This window comes from Myotis brandtii, unplaced genomic scaffold, assembly GCF_000412655.1.
Source record: "Myotis brandtii unplaced genomic scaffold, ASM41265v1 scaffold565, whole genome shotgun sequence".
Classification (NCBI taxonomy): Eukaryota; Metazoa; Chordata; class Mammalia; order Chiroptera; family Vespertilionidae; genus Myotis; species Myotis brandtii.
The window spans coordinates 1,306,581-1,331,062 of record NW_005370105.1 but is presented as its reverse complement, the minus strand read 5'-3'; the positions used below and the strand labels follow the sequence as shown (position 1 = coordinate 1,331,062).

General features: G+C 49.6%; 1 protein-coding gene across 1 annotated transcript in view; it reads left to right on the top strand.

Annotated features, from left to right (window-relative positions):
* Positions 1-9,332: 9,332 nt before the first annotated feature.
* S1PR1 (sphingosine-1-phosphate receptor 1) overlaps positions 9,333-24,482 on the top strand; it is a 20,366-nt gene continuing 5,216 nt past the window's right edge. Inside the window, exons 1-2 of the mRNA XM_005878533.2 lie at positions 9,333-9,401; positions 22,502-22,662. The gene's annotated coding sequence lies outside the window, so the exon portion shown is untranslated. The remainder of the gene's footprint in view (positions 9,402-22,501; positions 22,663-24,482) is intronic.

The window sequence follows — 24,482 nt, the reverse complement described above, 5'->3', positions numbered from 1 at the left end:
AAATAAACTGCATATATTTAATCCACATAATTTTGATGTGTTGAAACCTATGCTTACATTGTGAAATCCTCATCATGATTCAGATAGATGTTTCCAGCACCCCAGAAGTTTCTGTGGGTCCCCTTGTCTCCCCTCCCCATCTTTCTTCTCTGCCCTCTCCCCCGGGTGACCAGGACCCACTGCGGACCCTGTAGATGGCTTTGCAGGGTCTAGAATTGTAGAGAAGAGTAACCCTGTGGCATGTTCTCTTTTTTTTGGTCTGGCTTCTTTCACTCAGTGTAAGGATTTGGAAAACTAGATGTAAGATGTTCAATTAAACCATATTTTATAGGTGATCAAACTTGTTCCACATAAAAACCCTCCTGTGTAATGACCTGGTACCCTATACATTGTAAGTATCAGCCATCAGGGCGATGCTCAGCATTTTAGACAAAATTAACTCTTCATTTGGGCCTCAGACTGAAACTTCCCTAGTTTCGAAAGCCACTGTCCTTTGAAATTATATACAAAGAGCAAGTGATCTGCGAAGCTTACCAACAAGCCCATATGTAAGAGAACATAAATAAGGCATTTGGTAAAAGACTCTCCTTCCACCAAAATCTGTGTCCAGATCATCTGGAAAAGGGGAAGGTGAGGAGCAGGTGCCAGGGCCAGGAGACCAGAGGGATCACTGAGTCTCTAACCTGCCCGGTTAAAGCCCTTGAACACACGCATGCGAGCGTGTGAGCACGCAGCACGCTCACTCACACGTGTGCAGGCAACACCCTTCTCTCTTCCATCGATCGCTTTAGCCCAGATGAGTTCAGCCATTGCTTCACATCACCAGTTAATTTTCTTTATGTAAAAAGGGTTAAAACTAAAGATAGTGTTAAAAGAGAACTGTATCCAAGGAGACTTGACTTGGGGTGGTGAGTGCACAATGCAATCTACAGAGGAAGTGTTGCAGGATTGTACACCTGAAGGCTATATGATCATTTAAACCAATGTCACGCCGATAAATTCCATTTTTAACAAACAAACAAAAATTGTATCCAGACCTCAGGACTAATGGTGCATGTAAACCCTGCAAACCCTGGAGTAGGTCACACAGGCACATCTGTAACTTTTGAAGTGTTTCGGGGACGGCGCTGTGATGTGCACGCAGGAGGCCCTCAGAGACTGTGGAGGGGACGAGACACAGCTTCCCCCTCTGACCCCACCTCCTCCGCATCATCCCCCACCTGAGAAGCACCTAGCCCTGCCTCAGCAGCACACACACGGGACTGATGGCCCTTCAGCAAAGCTCATCAATGCGTTTCTCTTGGTGAAAGTGTACGCCTCTCTGTGTTACTCCTTGTCTCCTTGCCCACAGAGCCAGGCCCTTTGGTCTTGTTTCAGAGGAGGGCTGGGTGACTGCTTTCCATAGCTGAGCTTCTGTTATTATTGTGCACGTTCAACTAGCATAGCCTAGGAGAGGATGCCTCTCACTGCATGGGCCTCAGAGCCTCCGACCATGTGCCTCATAATACGCTCACAGTGGGTTAACCCTGATTCATATCACAGAGCCGAGCGCCCTATGCCTTGCAATACGTTCACAGTGGATTGAACCTGATCCGTCCTGGGAGTAATGGTGGGATGTGTCGGTTTCCACATTCCCTGACCGCACGCTGTCGCATTCCTCCCTGCCTCTGCACTCCCTCGCATCATGAGAATGGCATCCCGCTATCTCGGCTGTCCGGGAACCCTGGGGCAGCTGCGGTTTTGTGTGTGTTGTAACTCAACTTGTCTTTTTCTTGTCAAATGTTTTGTCTACTTGACATACTTGTGACGATGTATTTAAAGATCCTTTCTGTATGTTTTATCTTGGATATGATCATCTTTCAAAGAACTCTAAACACTTTAACCCTTCAGGTCAGTAACCAGGGAGGCCCATTTCTCGTGTTCGTCTGGGTGTATGCCCGCACGTGGCCAATCCCCGACCGTGGGAGAGCTATTCCAGGAGCCTCTGAAGCTTTTGTGTGGAAAACAGAAGTGAGGGTAGGCCACTGGCTTACCTAAACAGGGCATGGGGCCTACTGATTTTGTTCCAGAGGCTGCGGCGCTGACATTATTTGCAAGCAAAGACACTCAAAGAACGAAAACTGAACACAGTTCTTCCTGCTATTTCCCCCTACAGCTTTCTCATAGGTTGTAGCTGAGATACAATAGAGCTTGGTGTCCAGAGATGAATCCACAGCGTGTAATTTTCAAGTATCAGTTAAGCCAAGCTAATGATATAGCTCATGTCTGTTCTGGTTTCCTAATACTTCAAAGAGGAATCCCGTGTGACTCTCTCATTCCGATCAACCCTGCAAAGGGCTCAGGGGGTGTGGTCAGCTCTCCCCACCTCTTCCACATACAGGGATGGGCCGCAGGACAGCAGTCCCCCCCACCCAGGGTGTCTCCTCCTGGCCTGCACGCTCGGCTCCCCAGTTCTCCTGTTGAATCCTCTCCTTCCGCCGTACCCTACTCGAACTAAATAATTCCTGATAGGAAAGCTGATAAGGCGGCCCTGCGTATATACACTGAGTTTTCCCAGCTTCGCCTGGAACAGGGTGCTCACTAGAGGACTGGAAAACCCATTTCAAACAATAAATAGGGAAAGCAGAGCGAGTAAACAAAATGTGGAAGGGCGAGGCCCGTGCTGACGGGTGACTAAGGAGGGCGCTTCCTGTGAGCCCTTAAAAGACCCATTTTACAAAAACTGTTCTTCCCTATCTGATCTTGACTGGAGAGCAGACCAATTTGCTTGGGAAAAAATTGCTGATAATTAGGTAAAGCACAAGTGTATGTGGTTTATTTCTTAAATGCAAAAACCACTATTTTATTCCAACATCATAGTTTCTGAAACGGGGCACCCTAAATAGAAAAATAAGCAATTTATTCTCATTCATATCCATGTAGATTCCTCACCTCCAAGGAGATTCATGTGCTAGACCAGTGGTTCTCAACCTTGGCTGCACATTAGAATCACCTGGGAGTCTTTTTATTTTTTTATTATTTTTTTTTAAATATATTTTATTGATTTTTTACAGAGAGGAAGGGAGTACAGTGTGATTGAAACTTTGTGGCCCACGCGCAGAAGTCAGTATTTTGTGGAAGAGCCACACTCAAGGGGCCAAAGAGCCGCATGTGGCTTGAGAGCCACAGTTTGCCGACCACTGGTCTAGAGTAGCACAGTGGTTCTCAACCTTGGCTGCACATTAGAATCACCTGGAAGTCTTTTTAAAATCCTAATTTCTGGGCCTCATCCTCCGGAAATTCTGTTTCTTTGTTATGGGGTGGGGCCACAACATTAGTAACAAAGAAACAGGATTTCCGGAGGATGAGGCCCAGAAATTAGGATTTTAAAAAGACTTCCAGGTGATTCTAATGTGCAGCCAAGGTTGAGAACCACTGTGCTACTCTAGACCAGTGGTCGGCAAACTGTGGCTCTCAAGCCACATGCGGCTCTTTGGCCCCTTGAGTGTGGCTCTTCCACAAAATACTGACTTCTGCGCGTGGGCCACAAAGTTTCAATCACACTGTACATGCACGCCCGCACATGGTATTTTGTGGAGGAGCCGCATATAAAATACAGATTGAGCCCAGCCAGAGTGGCTCAGTGGTTGAGCGTTGACCTATGAACCAGGAGGTCACGGTTCGATTCCTGGTCAGGGCACATGCCCAGGTTGTGGAGGGCATGCAGGAGGCAGCTGATCAATGATATTGATATTTCTCTCTCCCTTTCCCTTCCTCTCTGAAATTAATAAAAATATATTTTTAAAAAATTTAAATAAAAACAGATTGGTTCCTCTCATTGACTGTCATTTAAACTGATGGTAGAATAGCGCCTGTTACAATGTGTAGGTGTCCGACCTGCGCTAGGTACTCGGCGGCCCAGTGGGCTGGCAGGTGCTCTGTGTCTGCCAGTGTTTTCCCTCCTCGCTGGATGCACGGCCCTGAGAACAGACCACATCCCCTCTCCCCTCTCCCTGCGCACCCCAGCTCGGTGCCATGTGCGGGCTCGGATGCAGAGGCTTGCTGCCCAGCATCCCTGAGAGGGGGCAGCCAGTGCAGAGAGAGCCACCGATGGCGAGCCACCCGCGAAGCCAGACCGCTGGGGCCTTGTTGGCCGTGGGAAGAACTTGGGTTTCTTTGCGACAGGGAAGCTGTTGAAGGATTTTGAGCAGGTGAAGGGCTTGATCTGATGTATGTTTTTAAACGTTCACTTTGGCAACTGTGAGGTCCTAGATCAGTGGTTCTCAACCTTCCTAATGCCGTGACCCTTTAATACAGTTCCTCATGTTGTGGTGACCCCCAACCATAAAATTATTTTCGTTCTGTTCTACTTCATAACTATAATTTTGCTACTGTTATGAATCGTAATGTAAATATCTGATATGCAGGATGTATTTTCATTGTTACAAATTGAACATATTAAAGCATACTGATTAATCACAAAAACAATATGTAATTATATATATGTTTTCCGATGGTCTTAGGTGACCCCTGTGAAAGGGTCGTTCGACCCCCAAAGGGGTCTCGACCCACAGGTTGAGAACCGCTGCCCTAGAGGACGAAAGCGGAGGTAGAGGTCCATGGCTTCAGTAACCAGGTGGGAGAAGAAAGGGTTGGATTAAGACGGCAGGTTGAGAGGTTGGTACTAACTAACCTGAACTGAGACCCCCCCCCCCCCACATCCAGGCTCAATGCTACGCACGTTAGATGTTGACATGACTTCCACAAACAAGCCTATGAGGTCGACGCTGTTGTCTGTTGTCGTCTCCGTTTGGCGCACGGGAACGGAGCGCTTGCCCGGGATCGCTCTCTAAGTGGTGAGTGTGAGGCAGGGTGCAGGCCTGGCCGGCTTTACCTCTGCGCTGCACAAACACGGGGGTGCATTTGAAGGCATAGCTGTCAGATCCTGGTGCATCTGATGCTGTGTGTGAAGCAAAGGACAAGAGTCAAGGAAGGCTCCTGGGGCTTCGGTGTAAACCATGCTGTGACGTGCATTGGGATGGAGAAGATGAGGCAGGGAGAGGGAGCGAATGTTCTGCTCAGAGCACGTTATGTTCAGGAGCCCCCAGCAGCCCGCAGCCCTTCCAGGCCCGACAAAGGACAGTTCTGTTGAGCGGGAGGAAGAAGCACCAGCACAGCGTCAGGGACGCGCTCTCTGCACTGCCCGTCCTCCCAGAGCCCAGCCCCGTGCGGTCTGTTAGTGTAACAGCAGAATATCCGAGTCAGCCAGGCAGGCAGCGAGCAGATGCTTTTAACAAGAAATTCAGAAACCTCACCTCAGAGCTCAGGCAGGCTCCTAGTGTGCAACCTCTGACCTCCTAGGTTTCTAGAGCGCAGTCCTCCCGCTGCAGAGCTAACGCTGACTTGGACATCCACCCCAGGGCCCCGCCTCCACCACTGCCTGTGGGTCGCTGAACCTTGCCAGTAAAACACACAGAATTGCACAACCACAACCTGCTCAGACTTACAAAATACTGCCCTCTTGTCCCCACCGTCCGACTTTGGTATTTGACTTATCACTCCACCTGACCTCAGGTGACCCCGCCCCTTTAGACAGGCCTCGGGGGGCGGAGTCCTTCTTGGTTCTCACTCTGCCTGCTCCTGCCTGTGCCGGCCCCACGTCCAGAGCGCCTCCTGCAAGACGCTGGGCTGCAAAGGCTGGTGACACAGGTCTACTACGTTTATCAGTACTCATCACGCTCTGCACTCAGATACGTCAGTTAAAAAAAATTGCCGCCCACCGGGGTGGCTCAGTGATGGAACATTGACCCATGAACCAGGAGGTCATTGGTTTGATTCCCGGTCAGGGCTGCGGGCTCGATCCCTAGTACAGGGCGTGCAGGAAGTAGCCGATCAATCATTTTCCTCTCATCATTGATGTTTCTATCTCTCTCTCCCTCTCCCTTCTCCTCTGAAATCAATAATATATGTATTATTGGCAATTAAAAAAATATATATATATATTTTAAATTGCCCATAGGAAGCTTATCACCAAAAAGGAGGTACTCCTGAACAATAGCAGATTACCTGCAAGTGCCAGCTGGTACCCCAGGTCACTGTTGCAGGAATTGGATTATGAAGGAAAACGTCACGGAGAAGACGATGCTTGATTTCGGGCCACTGAAGAGCAGAGAGCCCCGGGGGGATTGCAGGCACGGGAACCCGCATGAGCAAAGGGGCAGTGGTGGGAATGGAAAGCGATGTTGGGAGACCAGCTCGGGTGTATTTTGAGAAACAGTGAAATGAATATATCCAGGGATGTGATTTATTGATTCTCTTCCTTGCCAAGGAAGTTGAGAAAGTATGCGTGGGCAGCAAGGAGTTACGGAAAGTGGCTGGACAGAAGGAGGATGTAATCTGTGCTTTTGAAAGGAAATCTGCCCCCTGCCACCACTTTCGGCTGCAGAAGCTGGGTGACTCACAGTCTGAGGCCCTTTCAGCGCTCTCAGGGTGGCCCCCGTAACAGGCCTTCCGGGATGTGGGTCAGAGGGAGGACCAGCTCGGGAGTCAGCCTGCCGTGCAGCCAGGGCCCCATTCCCTCCCGCTCCAGACCCTTTCGGCCTTCACTCTGGGTTCTCCATCGTCCCATTCTCTTCTTGCCTTGCCTTTTCTGTCCACCTTGAACACGGTGGGGACTGTGCTGAGTGGCCTTCAGCTCATTTGCTGTTCTAACTGCCTTTTAAGAGAGCATTTCTGGTGACAAAGAATTCAGCTCCCTTGGTCCTTATGTCTCTTAACTCGGTGGCTACAGTGAGTACTGCTGAACCCCTCCCCCCCAATCTTTAAATTCCCTTCTTCCTTGGAACGAAAGCTATGACCGGGACCCCGGTTCTCCTCTTGTTTCTCTTGGGGACCTTCCCTGTCTCTCACCAGCTTCTCCAATGTCCCAGCATCCGAGGAGTAACCTTCCTCTCGTCTCCGTGCCATCCTTGTCCTCTCCATCCCGTGCAGGCCATCTGCACAGCCGGCTCTGCTCTTCTCTGTGCAGACACTCGCAGACGACTCACCCCACCGCCAGCGCCTTTTCCAGGGCGAGCACTTGAACTTTTCTCGTTTTAGTTCTTCTAGTGGTTCCCTTCAAATCCTTCAGTAACGTCTGTATCATGATTCCTTAACTCATCAACTTCAAACGTTATCACTGTCCTCCACTGAGAAATATGACCGCTGAGAAGCCTGTTCTCTATCATAGGATTGTGTTAGGCCTAGGGTGGTGAGAAGTAACCTGCTTCTTGTCTAAGGGTTTGGTAGTGTGACTAGTGGAAAGGGGCGGGGAGGGCGGGGAGTCCTCGTCTCCACCTGTTGCTTGTGGGAGTGGAAGACTTTTCTGAGATTCGCACAGGAGAAGGGGTGATTTTTATTTCTGTGGAATTACATCCCTGAGTGTCCACGGTACCGATCCCCACAAGGAAGAAGTCCCGGTTTGCCTTTAGCAGAGCCAAAATCAGAGCCCGTGTCCAGAGCGTCCAATCCATGCTGGAACAACACAACCCAGCATCAGGCCAGCTCAGCTGTTTCCCGCTGCAGCGTCATCCATTGCGGGCAAGAATTTTCCGAGACCCACATGGGAGGACGAGTGACTTTTATTTCTGTGGAATTGCATCCCTGGGTTTCCAAGGTCCCCTGTCCCTCAGTCCTGCCGTCAAGAAGTGTAGCTGCGGCTGCGGCAGGGCTGAGTCAGAGCCGGTGCCCAGAGCTTCCTTCCAGTGGGAGCCGGTCCGGTCCGGCATCAGGCTGGCTTAGCATGTGTTCTCGCTGCAGTCGTCAATCTGTTGTGTGTGGGGTCCGCAGGGCCATGTGGCTGTGGAGGAAACATGAAATGCAAGGAACCAGGAGCACAAGAGCCACAAGAGCCAAGAGAGCGAGCTCCTTTTGGGGGGTGGAGGGATAATGTAGTCCCACATTTCCATGGGCTGGCAGTGGCCACGCCCATTCTGGCCAGTGATCTCTGCTCCCAGGTGTGACTGACAGGCACCTTCCCCAGTCACCCCAGCTTCACTGCACACGGACCCATCCCCCCTTTGTTGGGCCCCTTGCCCCAGTGGTCTGCAGGGAATGGGCCGGTGTCCCCTGGGAGGGGATATTCAACCCACCGTGCCCTTATGGACTCACGTATTTTTATTCTATTGCATTTACTTTTTACCATAAGGTATGATGGCGGTATAGTTTGGGATTGTTTTAAAATCACCCAGTCTGTATAAGGGACATTGCTTTTTTTTTTTTTTTTTTTTTTTTTTTTTAAATTTCCCCAGTGAGTAAGGCTTAAAAGAGGCAGAGCCCAAATTCTTGCTACAGAAGTTCAAGAGGCCAGATTCTCCCTCCCTTCCTCCCCCCCGCCCCCTGCCATGCCCTGGCCCCTGGGCTGTGGTCCTGTGACCTGCACTCAGCCCAGGTGGCTCCAGCTCCAGGGAGGAAGGAACCACGTAGATAGTCTTCACTGTTGGGCGGTGGCAGTGGTTCCAGAGGCCGCGCATCCATACAGCTCCTGGGGCCGGACCTGGGCTGCGTCTCCTGCTGCCTGACCTCCCTCGTCCGCCATTTGTTTCTGAACCTGGGCGACCAGGCTGCCCTTTGAAGAGCTGCTCATTATCTTCCAAGCGAATTTCTTTTATGTTTAATGGAGTCGGTTAGATTTTGTTGCTTTCACAAACAACCTTCATCCATGTCAGGTTCTTTTTTCTTCTTTAATGATTTTTGAAAATGATTGACAGTAGCCTAGGGGCCTCATTATCATTTTGATTCATTAATTGAGTATGGAAAATAAATGTCAGTGAGGGGGTATTTATTAGTCCAAACTCTTTTTTTTTCTTTCTATTAATTCAGGCTCTCAACCAGATGTATAGCTGGTGCTGTGCAGTGGTTAGAGGTTGCTTAATGGCCTCGCCTTTCCATCATCAAGGAATGTGTGTTTTGTTTGGTTATGGAGTTTATTTTCTAATTTACATTTCCAACTATGGACTTAACTCTTCAATAGCCAAAATATTTGATGGACTGGAATGCTTTAACCTTTTTTAAAAAGAGATTTTTTTATTGATTTCAGAGAAGAAGGGAGAGGGAGAGAGAGATAGAAACATCAGTGATGAGAGAGAATCATTGATCGGTTGCCTCCTGCACGCCCCACACTGGGGATCCCGCCTGCAATGTGGGCATGTGTCCTGACCGGGAATGGAACGTGACCTGGTTCATAGGTCGATGCTGAACCACTGACACATGCCGGTGGGCTGGGCTGCTTTAACCTTTGACCACCAGGTAAATAGACGTGTGTGAACTCGTTCTGCCATATTTGCCACAAGTTGTTGATGTTTTTCATTCAACAGGCTCCGGTTTCATAGTGAATCCCGAGGCAGAAGCACATTGGAGCAACCACAGTGTGTTCAGCCCTGTCGGTGAGTAAATTCTACCCATAACGAATGCTCCCTGAACGCCTGCCATGTGCTGGCCTCTGTCTGAGGCACTGGGCGCACCGATGACTGAGGCTCTGGCTCCTCGTTCTTGCCCGCCAGTGGCAGAGGCACCGTGAATGCCTTTGGATCAACGACACAGTCCCTGCCTCTACGGAGCTCTCTCCTGTGGGCGGCAGGCACCAGTTGTGGCACACCCTGGATGCCAGCGCCCAAAATAGCGACTGATGGCAGTGGGTGTGGAGAGGTCCTCCAGGTTTCAGAGGCGTTGGAGAGCTCTTATCCTGGTGTCAGGGTCACACTGTCCCGTCCAGTGACACCTCCTGGCTCTCTGGGAATCGTCATACAGACCCCTCTCCCTCCTGGCCCCCTAGGCAGGCCTGTGACACTGGGTTTGAACTCCTATGAATAGGCCGCTGGCTCTCAGCAGACTGCTGCTCAGCATCAAACAGCCAGAGTCCCAACAAGGGCTTCTTGGCGCAGAGCCAGTCCTCAGGCATCAAAGCCGTGTTCCTCGCAGATCAGCCCCAGTGACGAGAAGTAACGGCCTCGGGCCCAAACCCATTGTCCCCAGGAAGGCGTGTCGGGGGCACACGGCGTGTTCATGAAGCAGCAGCACTGCTGGGCTGGCCCTGAAGTGTCAAGGAGAGCAATGGCCAGGAAAGGGGGTAACCCGTGTCCCCCACACTGCTCCACCCGGGAGAGCACGAGGAAACGTGGGTGTAGGCACATTTCAGATGCTTCTGGTGTAAGACCCCACCAGGAAAATGCTGGAACCCGGCTTGGCCAGAGCTGTATGATGGGGGACACGGTGTGTTTCTAAATCCAGATCTGAGCCCCATGCCGGCTCAGGAAAATCCCTCTCTCAGCCTCCGTCTCTGTCCCTGTCCAATGGTGGAGGCTGGCGCCCACCTGAAGGCTGCTGTCTGGGTACCAGTAGCATGTTAATAGCAATAAGTGGGAGAGCTTGTCAATTAGAACTATTCGTCAAACGTGTGTTGTTTCAACTACATGAGGTGGGGATTTTTACCCCCAGTAATGAGTGAACAGAGACTCAGATTAATTACCCGATATCCCAGATAGTGAGAGAGAGACTAGATTCATCTGGCCAGCTGCCTCTGTGGCCAGGCTCCTACCCACACCCTCTCTACTGCTTCCCCGACTCCCAGTGTCCCTCTGTTGGCCTCACCATGACAGGACAGTGGCCAGCACTGCTTGTTCACGGGTTGACTGGAAACTCCCCACGGTGGACATGCAACAAAGGCCTCCTCAGGGACCCTCACTGAGGGAGCTCAGCTTGAAGCAAATCTTAGATTTGACCCAAGCCACACAGTTCGCCTTGATCCTCAGCGACAGAGCCATTAACCAAAGCGCATTGGAAAAAGCACTGGCTTGGGGGCCTGGAAATTTGTATTTAAATCCTGAATCAAGGATTTAAATACAAATGTAAATGTAAATGTAATCAGACCCTAAGCTCTCTGAGCCTGCTCTGTTCTGAGCTAATGTATGTGGCTGGTTAGTCTGCGGGTCTCCCCAGATGCATTTCCCCCTTCCCCGCTCTTCTCTGTGCCCCAAGGATTTACAGCCTCCTCCTCACAGTCTTGCCAGGTCGCCCTGGCCTCACGGCCTCTGGTTGGCCTAGAGCAGTAGCTGAGAAGGTGGGAAGAAGGAGGCAGGATATCGTTCTGCCTTCCCTCGCTGTGTGGACGCCGCGTCTATGGCAGCAGCTGGCTGGGCCCTCTTCTGGGCTCTCCCTTTGCCTGGGGCTCTGGTAGCACCATTTCTACCCCTTATCCCCCAGGTTCTCGGGCAAGTGAGGGCTTCCTGCTCTTGCCCACCTCTGGCCATCTCGGCACCCTCTGTTTGTCCCTTTGTCTGTCTACGGCCTCTCTGAGTAGCCCTTTCGTCCAAGTCTCCCCATCGAACCTTGCAGTAAATCTTACTGTGTCTTGCTTGGAACCTGATGGGTTCAGTGTGCAAAAGAGTTTGAAAACACCATCTATAAAAATATGTTATCAACTTCGTGTTGTTTATGATTATTTGGCCATATTTTCACCATCAATACCAACTTCTGAAGTTTCCAAAACTTTCCTGGTTATATCTAAATATTACGCCAGCCCAGAAATTAAAAAATCAGAAGCCAGGGGTCAAGGTCATGTGGAGTAAGTGCCCCTGGATCTGGTCTGCTTCCTGTTTGTGAATTAGGAAATGGTCAGAAAGCTGGACAGTTACCAGAATGGAGGGGTTTCCACTCAGGATTGACGTCTCTTCAAGGAGTGGGTGCCAAATGTGGAGTGAGTAGATACTGTTTCTGTGCAGGTATAAATGTGTGTGTGTGGCTACACACATACACACATACATGGCATTTTTCAGGAAAGAGACGTACAGCTATTACAGCGACTCATTTTATTTCTGCTCTGAGTAGTTCATTGTGGAGGTGGGAGTTGATATCATCATAATATTTATTTGAACATTAGCGGTTTTACATAAAAAGTTTAGCCTACTCATAATTCCTTTTTTTAAAATAATGTTTTTTAAGCAAGAATACAATTTTTCTCAACGCTTGGAGAAAAGTTATGCTTATTGCATATATATTTCAACTGTGCTTTTGTGCCTGCAGGAGTGAATTGCTACGTAACTGTTAAGGAAAACCAAAATAAATTCTCACTTTTGCCATTTTCAACAAATATATTTTAAAAGGTCGAGTAATTTTTAAGATTACATTCTCCAGTCTGTTTATGTGGGTGGGTATCTTAGGATTCTTTTGGTCACAAGCAAGAGATCAGCTGAGGCAGGTTTAAGGGCAGGGGGTATTGGAAGGATGTAGTGGCGGCTCCGCGAAGCTGGGATCTGCATGGCGGGAATGCAGGGCCCCGATCTGCAGGGCTCCGCCATCAGAAAGGCCTGGCTGCAAATGCTTCCTGACCCCGAGTCACCCTGCTCCAGATCCAGATCCCAGGAGAAGCAGCCTGGCCTGGCTCGGGTCCCGGGCACTGCTTGGCCAGGGAGGGGGTCACTCGATTGGCATTCCTGGTGTGTGGGTGGAGAGGGAAAGTGGGTGCTGGGCCCGGGAGGAGGGAGGAGAAGCTGGGCCAGCAGGAAGGACAGACCCTACTACAAACGTCTCGGGAGCCTTTATGACACAGGAAGATGTGGGATACGCCACGTTTCCTTCTTTAGAGTCATTTTTGCAATTGGACGTTGGGACATGAAGTTGATGGAGCTCGGGTTGAAAGAAGGCCGCAGAGGTGACACATTCCTGCAGAACCCACCGTTTTCTGCCTCAGCGGCCCTGAGGGTGGCGTGCTGGGAACTGCTTCCTGGACATCATCCTCCCTGGCAGGGGACCCCGCGAGGGGAAGGAGCAGCAACGCAGGCAACTCTGGCCTTGGCAGGGACTGGTGCCCTTTCTCCATCCCTCCACTCAGAGGCAGTGGCTTGGATCTCAGGAGTCTCTTGCTTGACCTAAAGCAAAAAACAAAACAAAACAAAAAGCAACCCCACACCTCACGAAGGAAGTCCTTAAAGAGCAGTTATCACCTTGAGGGTATGTGGCCCGTGCGCATGCACGCTTTTTCCGACCCCCTTCTTGTCCATGACGTTCTGCGGGGAGAGGAACACCTGCCGTGAGGGCAGGGCTTGTCTCCGCTGTGTCCTGTCACCTCCTGTCTCCACACCGGCACTTGCTGGCTGCCTGGGGAAGGCATGGAGCAGCGATGGCACGAACATGCTGCCGTCATTAACAGAGTTGACGACTGCACACTTTCTTTGGCAGAAAACTTCTTTAGAAAGTGAGGAGTTTTGGCTCTGAATATGCGGACCTTTGAAACTTTTGAAAGGAAATACAATAAACTTCAATCATTTCCTCTGTTTTTGGATTTAGATTTATTAGTTTTAACTATTTCTAACATACTATATAATTTACTTATTTACTATATTTCTTATCTACCTCCCCTTGCTAGAGAGTAGACTGCAAAAGGGTAGAGATCTTTGCCCGATTTTTAAACTGCTGGGCTTCTAGTATGTGCCCAATCAATGTTTAGGCTAGATCAGCCGTGGGCAAACTACAGCCCGCGGGCCGGATCCGGCCCGTTTGAAATGAATAAAACTAAAAAAAAAAAAAGACCGTACCCTTTTATGTAATGATGTTTACTTTGAATTTATATTAGTTCACACAAACACTCCATCCATGCTTTTGTTCCAGCCCTCCGGTCCAGTTTAAGAACCCATTGTGGCCCTCGAGTCAAAAAGTTTGCCCACCCCTGGGCTAGATGAATACTATATAATTTGCTTATCATTATACTGATGGTTAGTTGGATCCCTCCCCTACGAGGCTATCACCCCCACAAGGGCAGAAGTCTTTTTCTGTTTCACTCAAGTACCTCAAATTGGACCTGGGACATTTTTTATTTTAAATAAATACTTGATGGCTGGATGAATGAATACATAAAATTTTAATAAAAGCCAGTCCATCTCTACACCCAATTATAGAAACATATTTAGAAGTTATTTACAATGCTGCTAAACTGAAGCTTTAGCATAATATTTCCTTATTAAAGAGGGTTTTTTTTAAATTAAGACATAATGTGCATATAACATTTTATAAGTTTAAGGTATCTAAGTGTTAGTTTGATACATTTATATATTGCAACACAATTACCACTGCAACGTTAGCTAACACGTCTCTTACATCACAGTTATTTCTTTTTTTTGTGGTAAGAACATTTAAGATCTAGACTCTTAGCAACTTTGATGTTTATAGTACAGTATCATTGTCTAGAATCTCTCAGCTGTGCTTTAGATCCCAGAACTTGTTCAGCCTCAGGTTCAAGTCCCGTCCAGTGACACCTCCTGGCTCTCTGGGAATTGTCATGCAGGCCTCTCCAGGAGCGGGTGTTGGCTGAGCCCCTGCCTTCTCAAGTTCGCCTTTCAGAAGGTCACTTACAATCTTTAGTAACATTGTAAAGGTTGCCTCTGCAACTGCATTTTCTAATACTTACGTTTAGTCCTCATTAGGAATAAGAGTCCGTGGGGCCCTCCTTCCGAACATCAGTTTCCTCGTTGAGAATTACACATTCGTGTGTCCGAGGAAAACTCAGGAGGTATTGCGGAGTAAGTGAGGCCGGAACAAAGGCCCTTCCCCAGCTAGTTGTTCTTGGTCTCTGAAGGCAACAAGGGCACCTGAGGAGAGAGGTGCTCTTTATGTGATGAACAAAGGGGGCGGGTGGGCGATTCCTGAACTGCTTTCCGGAGGCCCACAGGGCCCAGTGATAGCGTTATAATCGGGACGCTTTTCTTCTCTGCACAGGATCTGGTCCAGAGGAAAGGAAAGGACTCTTATCTGGCTTTTTGTTATTGCTGTCGTCATTTGGCAAACAAGAAAGCCAAAATAAATGTATCTTCATGTTACCTAACTAGCCAAACATATAAAAGTGACTTGTTTGTATATAAATTCTGTTCTTGGGAGTGAATCCTAGTATTGGGAAGGCTGACAGATCTCACTTGGGATGTGCTTACCTTGTCCCAGTGTGTATGTGCTTGTGTAGGTTTCGGGGAGAGGTTGCCATCACCCACTTGCCAGCTAGTGCTTGACACCCTGCCATGCGCAGGATTTGTGCCCGGAAGACCACAATAGGTTTCTGGCCTCACTGAGTATAGGGTGCAATAGGGATACCCATCTTGCACAAAGAAACAGTCTGATTTAATGAGAGAGAGAGAGAGAGAGAATGAATATGAATACAGGTGAAGTGCAAGCACGTAGCCTGGGACTTAACCAGTCAGGGGGCCAGGGAACGCTTCCTGGAGGAGCATACCAGTGAAGGAGGAGCCAGGTGCAGGGAGGGTGGTCAGGAGGGGGGCGGAGTTGTCAAGATCATTCCTTGCAACAAATCTGCAGGCGTGAAGGCCGTGAAGGCCGTGACGTGTACAAGGGCATGGGACATCTTGTGAAGAAAAGGAAGTCCCTTTGATGAGAATGAAAAGTGAGGAGGGGAAAAAGACAGAAATAGAGAGGTTGGCAGAGGGTCTTGTTGACCTTGTTCAATATTTTGGGCTTCATTCTGAGGACAAGACGAAGCTTTTGAAGGATTTTTAAAAAACCCAAGTTATGTTTTTAAAAAACTCCTTCCAGCCCTGGCCAGGCAGTTCGGTTGGCTAGAGAATCGTCCTGATACAACAAGGTTATGGGTTCAATCCCTGGTCAGAGCACATACAGGAATCAACCAATGAGTGCATCAATAAGTGGAGCGACAAACTGATGTTTCTCTCTCTCTCTCTCTCTAATCAATAAATTAAAAAATAAATTTTAAAAAATCTAAGGAAAAAACAATACCAATCCTTCACAAACTCAAAACAAAAACCTCCAGTAGGAGGACTGGCATTACCCAACTTAAGACTTACTGTAAAGCTGTAGTAACCAACACAGTGTGGTATTGGCAAAAGAAGAGACAAATAGGTCAGTGGAGCAGGAGAGAGAGCCGGAAATAGGCCATGTAAACATAGTCAACGATCTTTGACAAAGGAGCGAAGGCAGCACAATGGAGCAAAGACAGTCTCTTCAGCAAGTGGTGCTTGAACTACTGGACTGCCACATGCAAAGGAATGAATCTAGACACAGACCTTGCAGCCTGCACAAGATTTACCTCAAAATGAATCATAGACTTCAGAGTCACACACAAAACTATGATACCCCTAGAAGGTAACATGGAGAAAATCAAGGTAACCTTGGGTATGGCGATGACTTCTTAGATACAACACCAAACGCATGATCTATGCAAGAAAACATTGATAAGCTGGACTTCGTTAAAATTAAAAACTTCTTGCCTGGCTGGCATGGCTCAGTGGTTGAGTGTCGACCTGTGAATCAGGAGGTCACAGTTTGATCCTGGTCAAGGCACATGCCCGAGTTGCGGGCTTGATCCCCTGTGTGGGATGTACAGGAGGTAGCCGATCAGATTCTCTCTCATCATTGATGTTTCTATCTCTCTCCCCCTTTCCATTCCTCTCTGAAATCAATAAAAATATATTTAAAAATTAAAAACTTCTTGACACTGTCCAGATAATGAGAAGATAAGCCACAGGATATGCAAAAGACATATCTGATGAAGGACTGTTATCCAAATATACAAAGAGCTCTTAAAACTCAACAATAAGAAAATGAATAAGTCGATTAAAAAATGCTAGAAAACCTGAACAGAGACCTCATCAGAGAAGACCTACGAATGGCAAGTGAACATATGGAAAAATATTCCGCATCACATACCATTAGGAAATCACAGATTAAACAACAGCGAGATACCGCTGCACACCTCTTACAATGACCAAAATCCAAAACACGACAGCACCAGTGCTGGTGAGGATGTGGAAAAATAGGCATGCTCATTCACTGCTGGTGGGAATGTTAAGTGATGCTTTATAGTTTGGCAGTTTCTTATGAGACTAAATACACTCTTCCCCTGTGGGGGAGGGGCGGGCGTGGGGGAGAGGTGGGGGAGGGGCGTGGGGGCTCCCTGGAAGGGGACAGGCTCCCTGGCAGCTCTGTGGGGTTGGAGATGTCTGAGGCATTCAGCTGGAGGTTGCTTAGGCTCCTTGTGTTTGTTTGTTTCTACTTTGTGGCAATAGAAGTTTCACTCTCTAATGCCGGTTTCTCAAAAGCGGCCTTTCTTAATGTGGACTTTTTTACCTTTTCATTTGCATAACCGAAGTAGCCCAACTTGACGGTTTTTCAAGAATCAAAGAAAAATCTGACTCAAATATGTATCGCGTGTCAAATTCCCCAGAAAACTGCTTGCAGGTTTGAAATGAGTTTCTCCAGCTCTTTCCCTCTCTACAGAGGTGCAGTGACTTCGAGGCCATGGTCAGACATCTGGGGCTCAGGAGCCGGGCTCTCCGACGAGGGCTGGGCAGGGGACATGCTCAGAGCCGGTGCACAGGAGCGCACGCTTACAGGGCCACGAGCCAGGCTGATGCCGTCACTAGCCTGGATGGGACGCATCTGTTTCTCCCTCAGTCGCCCTCCTAGACTGCGCTGTGGGGACCAGGGGTGTTGTATCCTTAGCTTCAGCATCCGTGCAGCCCCGGATGTTTGCCTGCTGGACTCACGTATACATAGGCCCTCCTTAACGTCATAGAACAGCAAGCCCAGGAGGTCAGATGTGCGGGGAGATGGGAAAGGCAGGGAGACAGCCCTGTCTGAGGCAGCAGGTTTTTCGGTCGGAGGTTCTGCACTGTTTTACCTGAAGCCGTGTCGGTGGTGATACCTGTAACCGAACAACCAGGTGGCAGATAACCCCTTTGGCATATCTCTCTCCCTGAACAGACTGAATTTCACACTTCGTAGTCGTCTCGCGGACATCTCTTCTAAGGGCAGTGCATTGTCAGTGTTAGTGTTGTCGGAGGACAGCCATACACACTTCTACGAAAGCTCCAGGTCTGAGCCATTTGAGGGTCAAGGAGAGAGAAATAGCTCTAACTCCTTGTGATGTTCATTCATTGCTCGGCAGGTGTCTTGGTGACGATGGTCCCAGGACCCTGCTAGGCCCCAGCAAAGCGCGGTTCCCTTGTAGAGTTTACGCTCGGGTGGGGGAAGACGAACCAGTGACAAACAGGTCACGTGCTGGTGATGATTTGAGGGCTTTAAACGAGATAAAGCAGGTGTGGGGAGGGTGAGGGCGACAGGGTGTGTGATCTTAGGCAGGGGCCCGCTGGCCCCCGAGGAACTGACGTTGGTCTGAGTGAGAGGCGTGAGGTGCCTGTGGAGAAGCACCCGCCAGACAGAGGAAGCAGCAAGTTCAAAGGCCTGCTTTCGAGTGTGTTGAAGCAACAAGCTTCACTTATGTCCTTGTTATTTATATTTTTTAATATATTAGGATTGTTGATTTCAGAGAGGAAGGGAGAGGGAGAGAGAGAGAGAGAAACATCAGTGATGAGAGAGAATCATGGATCGGCTGCCTCCTGCACGCTCCACACTGGGGATCGAGCCCGCAACCCCGACATGTGCCCTGACCGGGAATCTAACTGTGACCTCCAGGTTCATAGGTCGACACTCAAGCACTGAGCTGTGCCGGCCGCTTGTATGGTCCTTGTTATTACCTAAAATAGACCCTTGTTTCAAATAAGCAGGACACCAGGGGAATAAGTACCAGGTCACCTTCCAACCTCTTGGTGTCCCGCAGTTCAGATTCAGCCACAGAGACAAACTCTGCAGGTCGGAAAGTGTGGGTTGCGCTGTGGGAACACACAAGTCCCACCTCTGCTTGTCCCCTGGCCGCTAGCAACTCCCTCCCCTCCGGCTGCAGGAGGGAGAGTTTTAAACAGTTACAAACAGTGGAATCGATGAGCGTCGGCATGGATGGGGCAGCACCTCCGTGAAGAGGAAGCTACAGAGCTGGGGGGCCGGAGAGCACGGGGGCTCTGAGGAGGTACGCTGAGATCCCCAAGCGCATGAGAAGCGTCTGGTTCCTGGCCCTACGCTGGTGGGAAAGAGGCCACAGTGATAGGTGGTTTCTTAGGAAGCAGGACCGAGAAGGCAGGAATGGAGTGCTGGCGACGGAAGGTACCTTAGAGGCCCGGCGCGGGTGGTGACCGCCTCTGGCCGCTGTGTGAGTCCCCGGGACTAAAGATGTACAGTGCAGCGTCGGCACGTGTGTGATAGAGAAAGCCCTGGAAGGAGGCGCGAAACCCCGAGAAAGGGTGAACGGACAAGAGGGAAGCCCCAGATTATAGCATTGAAAGAGGCAGCGGGAAAAGCTGGGACTTCTCAGCTTCTTCATCTGTAAAATGGTTGTTTAATAGGACCTCACTTGTCGAATTGTTGAGCTAAATTTATTACCAATGCAAAATGCTTATGTAGTACAGTGCCTGACACATAGCACAGGCTATATAATTATTTCCAATATATAAAAGGATAGTTAAGATCATATAAAAAAGAGACGCCAGTTAAGAGGGCTGAGAAAGGGCAGTCTCAGAGCGATAGAGATAGAGAGAGAGCAGGTCTCCAGGAGAGCAGAGTGGAGAGTGTTGACAACAGTGCCACATGGTGCATAAGGTTCCCCTAAAGGGGGCTGGTGAAGAGCCCCCACTCTGCTGGTGAGGGAGCCCTGTGTGTCCTCAGAGGTCACCCCAGGAGTGCAGTGTGGCAGAGGCCAGACTGCCTGGGGTCAGTGACCTCAGTTCAGAAATGGCAGGGCGAACACTTTCACTTCCTTCCACCCCGCATGCCACAGACGTGGTAGTGAAGGGATTTGTTCTGTTTGCATAAACAAACAAACAAAGAAAAGGCGAGAGATGACAGCAAGGGAAATTTGGAAACTAAAAGCAGAGTGGTGAGATCTCGTTGACTTAATTAATACAATTAAACTCTGAAGGCGGGGATTGCAATGGGGGCGGTGCCCAGAAGCAAGCTGAGTTGCTCCACTGCACCCCAGAAAGGCCCGGACTTGGAGACTTTAGGCGTCTCTGAGAGGGGGTGAAAGTCAAGATGAAAACAGAAAGTCTGCGTTAGAAGCAGGTAGACTCATTCTCTCCCCTCATCCTGCCCCCACCCCAACCCCTGGGCCATGACTTTCCCCAGCCCTGCCCGGCAGAGTGACTGATCTCCTCCATGAGCAGGAGACTTGGGGTGGAGGGGTGAACCCCACAGTCCAAACGGGAGGGTGAGGGGAGATGCCCATGCTGAGCAGTGAGAGCCCAGCTCCCTTCTCCCACTTCTCCCAGGAGTTGCAGCCAAGTTGTCATCTGCTAAAGGAGAAGAGAGGTTTTCCTCTGGATTAATGAGAATCCAAAACCCCCAAACACTAAAGATACTCACGGTCATGGTCATTATAGGATGGCTCCTAATAGTATGCAGTAACTGTGACACTATCCTCCTATTACTTTACTTTATTATTACTTTTTATAACCTGACCAGGGATCAAACCTGCAACTTTGGCTCATTGGGATGATGCTCCAACCAACTGAGCTACCTGGCCAGGACACATATCCTTTTAAACTCAATCTAATGTAGCCCAAAGTCAACTTCCCCTTAGCCAGATTCCAAAAATGCCTACAGCAGCTCCAAAACCGCTCCCACGCAAGGGAAACTGAAATAGAGGAGACTTCCCAATGGAAGGAGCCAGTCATCATAGCCAGTTATGGTTAAAAGACCCTCCTTTGAATATCCATGCCACCACGTGGACATGGTGCTGGGGCTCCTTCCAGGCCTTGGAAGCAAGAGAGTCTGAAGTTTCCGAGACATTAGCTTCAATGTCGATTTGCCTCTGACAAGAGCAATAACATTTTAGAAAACGAATTAATGTTTAATTTACCAATAAAAATATGCTAACAGAAAGGAAAACATTAACTGAAGAGTGGAAAGATAAAGTGGAGAAATCCTCCAGAAATTAGAGATAAAGATGTAGAAAAGAAAAATAAATAGAAGGATATTAAAAAATCAGCCCAGATGGTCCATCGTCCACACAGCGGGAGCTCCAGAAGATACGACAGGAAACAGAGAAGAGGGCTTCTTGAAGAAATCATTGCAGGGGACTTCCCACCCCGCAGGAGTCATTGTGCGTCTAGGACAAAGCTCGGCAATCGAGGTGTCTGCTAGTACAGTCCAGTCCTGCAGAACGGTGGGCATAGAAGGTTCTAGAAACACCCAGAGGAGAAAGAAGTCGCCGTAGGTGAAGTTCTGGAGTAAGAACAGCTCTGGACTTTTCATCAGCGGCACCAGAAATCAAAAGACAAGGCAGCGACGCCTTCGGAGTTCCCAGGGAAAGTTACAACCTACAACTCTATACTCAGCCAAATTATTAGTCAAGTGTAAACACTGAATTTTTAAAATATCAGACAGGCATAGATTTAAAAAGTTTATAACACAAGCAGGTTTTTAAAAGGATAAGTGAATTAATGCCTCTTTAACATGGCAGAAAATCCATAGTACTGTTTAAAATGCTAATCAAGAAATGGAGGCGTGAAACACTGGCTTTAGGGATATGCAAGTCACCATCCCTAAGACTTCAAAGTGGCTGGGAGGCTCAGCGGACCAGAGTGCCTCCGAGGACTGTGTTCTGCCTTGCAAGTTTTGCACTGTTTGTTTGTTTTTAAACCATGTGCCTGTATTAATTTGATTTAAAATAATTTAATTTGGAAGTCACAAAGGCAGTGAGTGGAAAGATGGACAGTGGATAGAGGTGGTGGAGGGTGAAGAATTTCCTTATACACACGCAGCTCGTTATTCCTCCCCACGGCGTGAGAGAGAACTGGCATTGTGCCCCTTGAGAGATGAGGAAAGCGAGGCTCAAGGCAGTTCCAAGACCTTGCTCAGAGTCACGCCGCTGGAAATGGGCCGTGTTCAGGCTGACCCCAAGTCTATCATCCCCCACCACATAGTTTTGAATGTTGGCAAGTAAGAGAAGAAAGATTCTCTTGGAACCTAGTATAAGGCAAGGCAGTGAGTTTTTGATAGAAGAAACACACAGATATTGACATGAGTTGAAGGTAGAGAGTCACCAGAGGCCAAAAATTGAAAATACAAGAGAGAGCAGGAATAACTGAGCTGAGCCTTAGGAAGGTGGGCAGGCAGCACAGGAATATGGGGAGAGCTTGCCCAGAGCGGGAGACACTGTGGAGGGCGGTGAGGAGGGAAGCTGTTATTGAGCTGGAACTTCGGGAGGAGGGAATGGAAGGGTGATAATGGTTCTCCAGAAGCAGGAGGCTAGTGAGTCTGTGCATACAGGAGAAGGGGAGGGGAGCCTGGGCTCTAACCTGGGATTGCGGGGAGTAGAGTTAGCAAACTTAGCAAATAAGAACACAGCTCTCCCGCCCGGCTGGTGTGGCTCAGTGGTTGAGTGCCCACCCAGGAACTGAGAGGTCACTGGTTTGATTCCGGTCAGAGCCCATGCCTGGGTTGCAGGCTGGATCCCCACTAGGGGGCGTGCAGGAGGCAGCCGATCAGTGATGTGTCACTCTTATTGATGTTTCAATCTCTCTGTCCCTCTCCCTTCCACCCTCTCTAAAAAATCAGTAAAGGAAAAAACATTTAAAAATACCGCTCTTCTAGTTAAACTTAAATAAACAAGTCATTGTTTTTTTGTTTTGTTTTTTAGCATATGTCCCAAACGGCGCATGGTATTTTCACTGGCGAGCCTCACAGAGACACACGGAAGCATGCATAAAGAACAGCAGCGCTGCTTTGAAATTCGAGATTTGGAGTGGGGCTACTCCAGAGTGGTCATCAGGCTGTAACGGAGGTGCCATGGGAAGTAAGGTAGGAATACTGGGCGTGGCTTCCAGGCAGCAGCGGAAGGGGAGCTGGGCAAGCGGCCAGGGGATGGCTTGAGGAGGAGATTCTTAGGGCCTCTCCTGAGAGTCCTGGGAAGAGGCATGTGTGGGAACTGGAGACGGGGAATTGGCAGGGAAGCCATCGCTGCAAATAGCTCTGCTTCCCTTCTCCTTCTGCCTGGTGGTCATCTGTATTTTACATCCCGTCAGTGTGGATTAAGGGCGAGCAGTGCTAAGTAATCATGTGCAAGGTTGAAACACGGGGTCAGTATCAGTAACCTGGTCCTCACCAGCAGTGCTCACAGGAGAAGGACGGAGTCCGCGCCGCCATCTTCCGCAGGTGTGAGGTTCCACGTGGGGGTCTGCAGTGGTGGTTAAGGACCCTTAGCCCGTCCATGGTCTGTCACAGCCCACGTTAACCAAGCGGCTTCATATGTCTGGACTCAGTTTCCTGGTTTGTAAAATTAGCACAAGAATAGCACTTGAGGGTCATTGTGAGGATCACATAAGTTAGTATGTGTCACACTTGGAAACTGGAATACAAATACTGAAAGTATTACAGGTAGATGAGAGGTTTTTATAAAAAGTCAGTCTGCAAGACATTCATGGGGTTGGGACTGGATACGTGGGCAGAGCACAGAGGACTTTTAGGGCAGTGAAAATACTCATGTGATACCATGTGATGGATACATGTCAGTATACATTGGTCCAAACCCAGAGACTGCACAGCAACCTCAAGAGGGAACCCTGAGGTAAGCCATGGACTTAGGTGATAATGTCGCCCACCATGTTCCGGCGGCCCCCTGGTGGTCAGCACATGTCATAGCCAGTGGTCAACTCCCTGTGGAACAATTTGCATTTTGGGCCTTTATTATATAGGATAGGTAAGTCCTCAAACCCAATCAGAGGCGTCTGAGAGTCCCTGCTGTTTCCAGGCTGTGCGCACTGTGAGGCTGTTGAACTTGTGGGTAGGCGTTTCGTGATTGACGAGGGCTTTCAGACAGCTGTGAATTAACCGACACTTGGCGTCTTCTTTTGCAAACTCATAAGATCCCATAAGCCAGGGGTCTGTTGTTTATTCACCAAGCCTCCTTCTGAGTCATTCAGGTACAGGGCGTGTCTGATTGAAACTGCGCAGCGGAGACCTTTTGCATTCACATCTGCAGGGATGGGAAGCGGTGTGACCAGGCGCTGGGTGGGACTGGCCTTGCAGCAGTGCGCAGGGCAACGTGCCCTGCCCTGCGCCCGTCACACAGCTGAGCTGACCAAGGCACCTCTCAGTCTCAGGTTCAGAGGTCGCAGCTAAGAGCAAGGAAAGAGTGGGCGAGCTGTGAACACTGAGGTTTGGGGGCGCCTCCCAAGTAGAAGGGAAGCGAAGGGCGCCGGCCCCCAATGGGGCGGCAGCAGGCCCTGCGGGGTTGGGGCTGGGCCAGGCCAGGCGGCTCTTCCCCTTGGAACTTCCTGAGCTGCCCGAGCTTTAGAAAACAAGCGGGCCGGGCAGCTGCCCACCTCCTCAGAGGCCTCTTGCCGCTGGCCAGAATCTGGGGCACAGGGCCGCCTGGGCGCCCAGCTGAGGGAGGGGAACCCCCACAGCACCTCGCCGGACGCTGGCCCTTTTCACCCTGCGCCCCGGGAAAGCCACTTTCTGCCCCTCAGACCGCAAGTTGCAAGTTTCGAGGCCGCAGCGGGGACGGGTGGGCGTGGAGGTGGGAGAAGGGGAGGAACATCCGGCACCCCCTCCCGGCCCCTCGCTCCCCAGGCCTCTCGCAGCCCCTTCCCCAGAGCGCAGGCTCCTGTTTCCCCGCC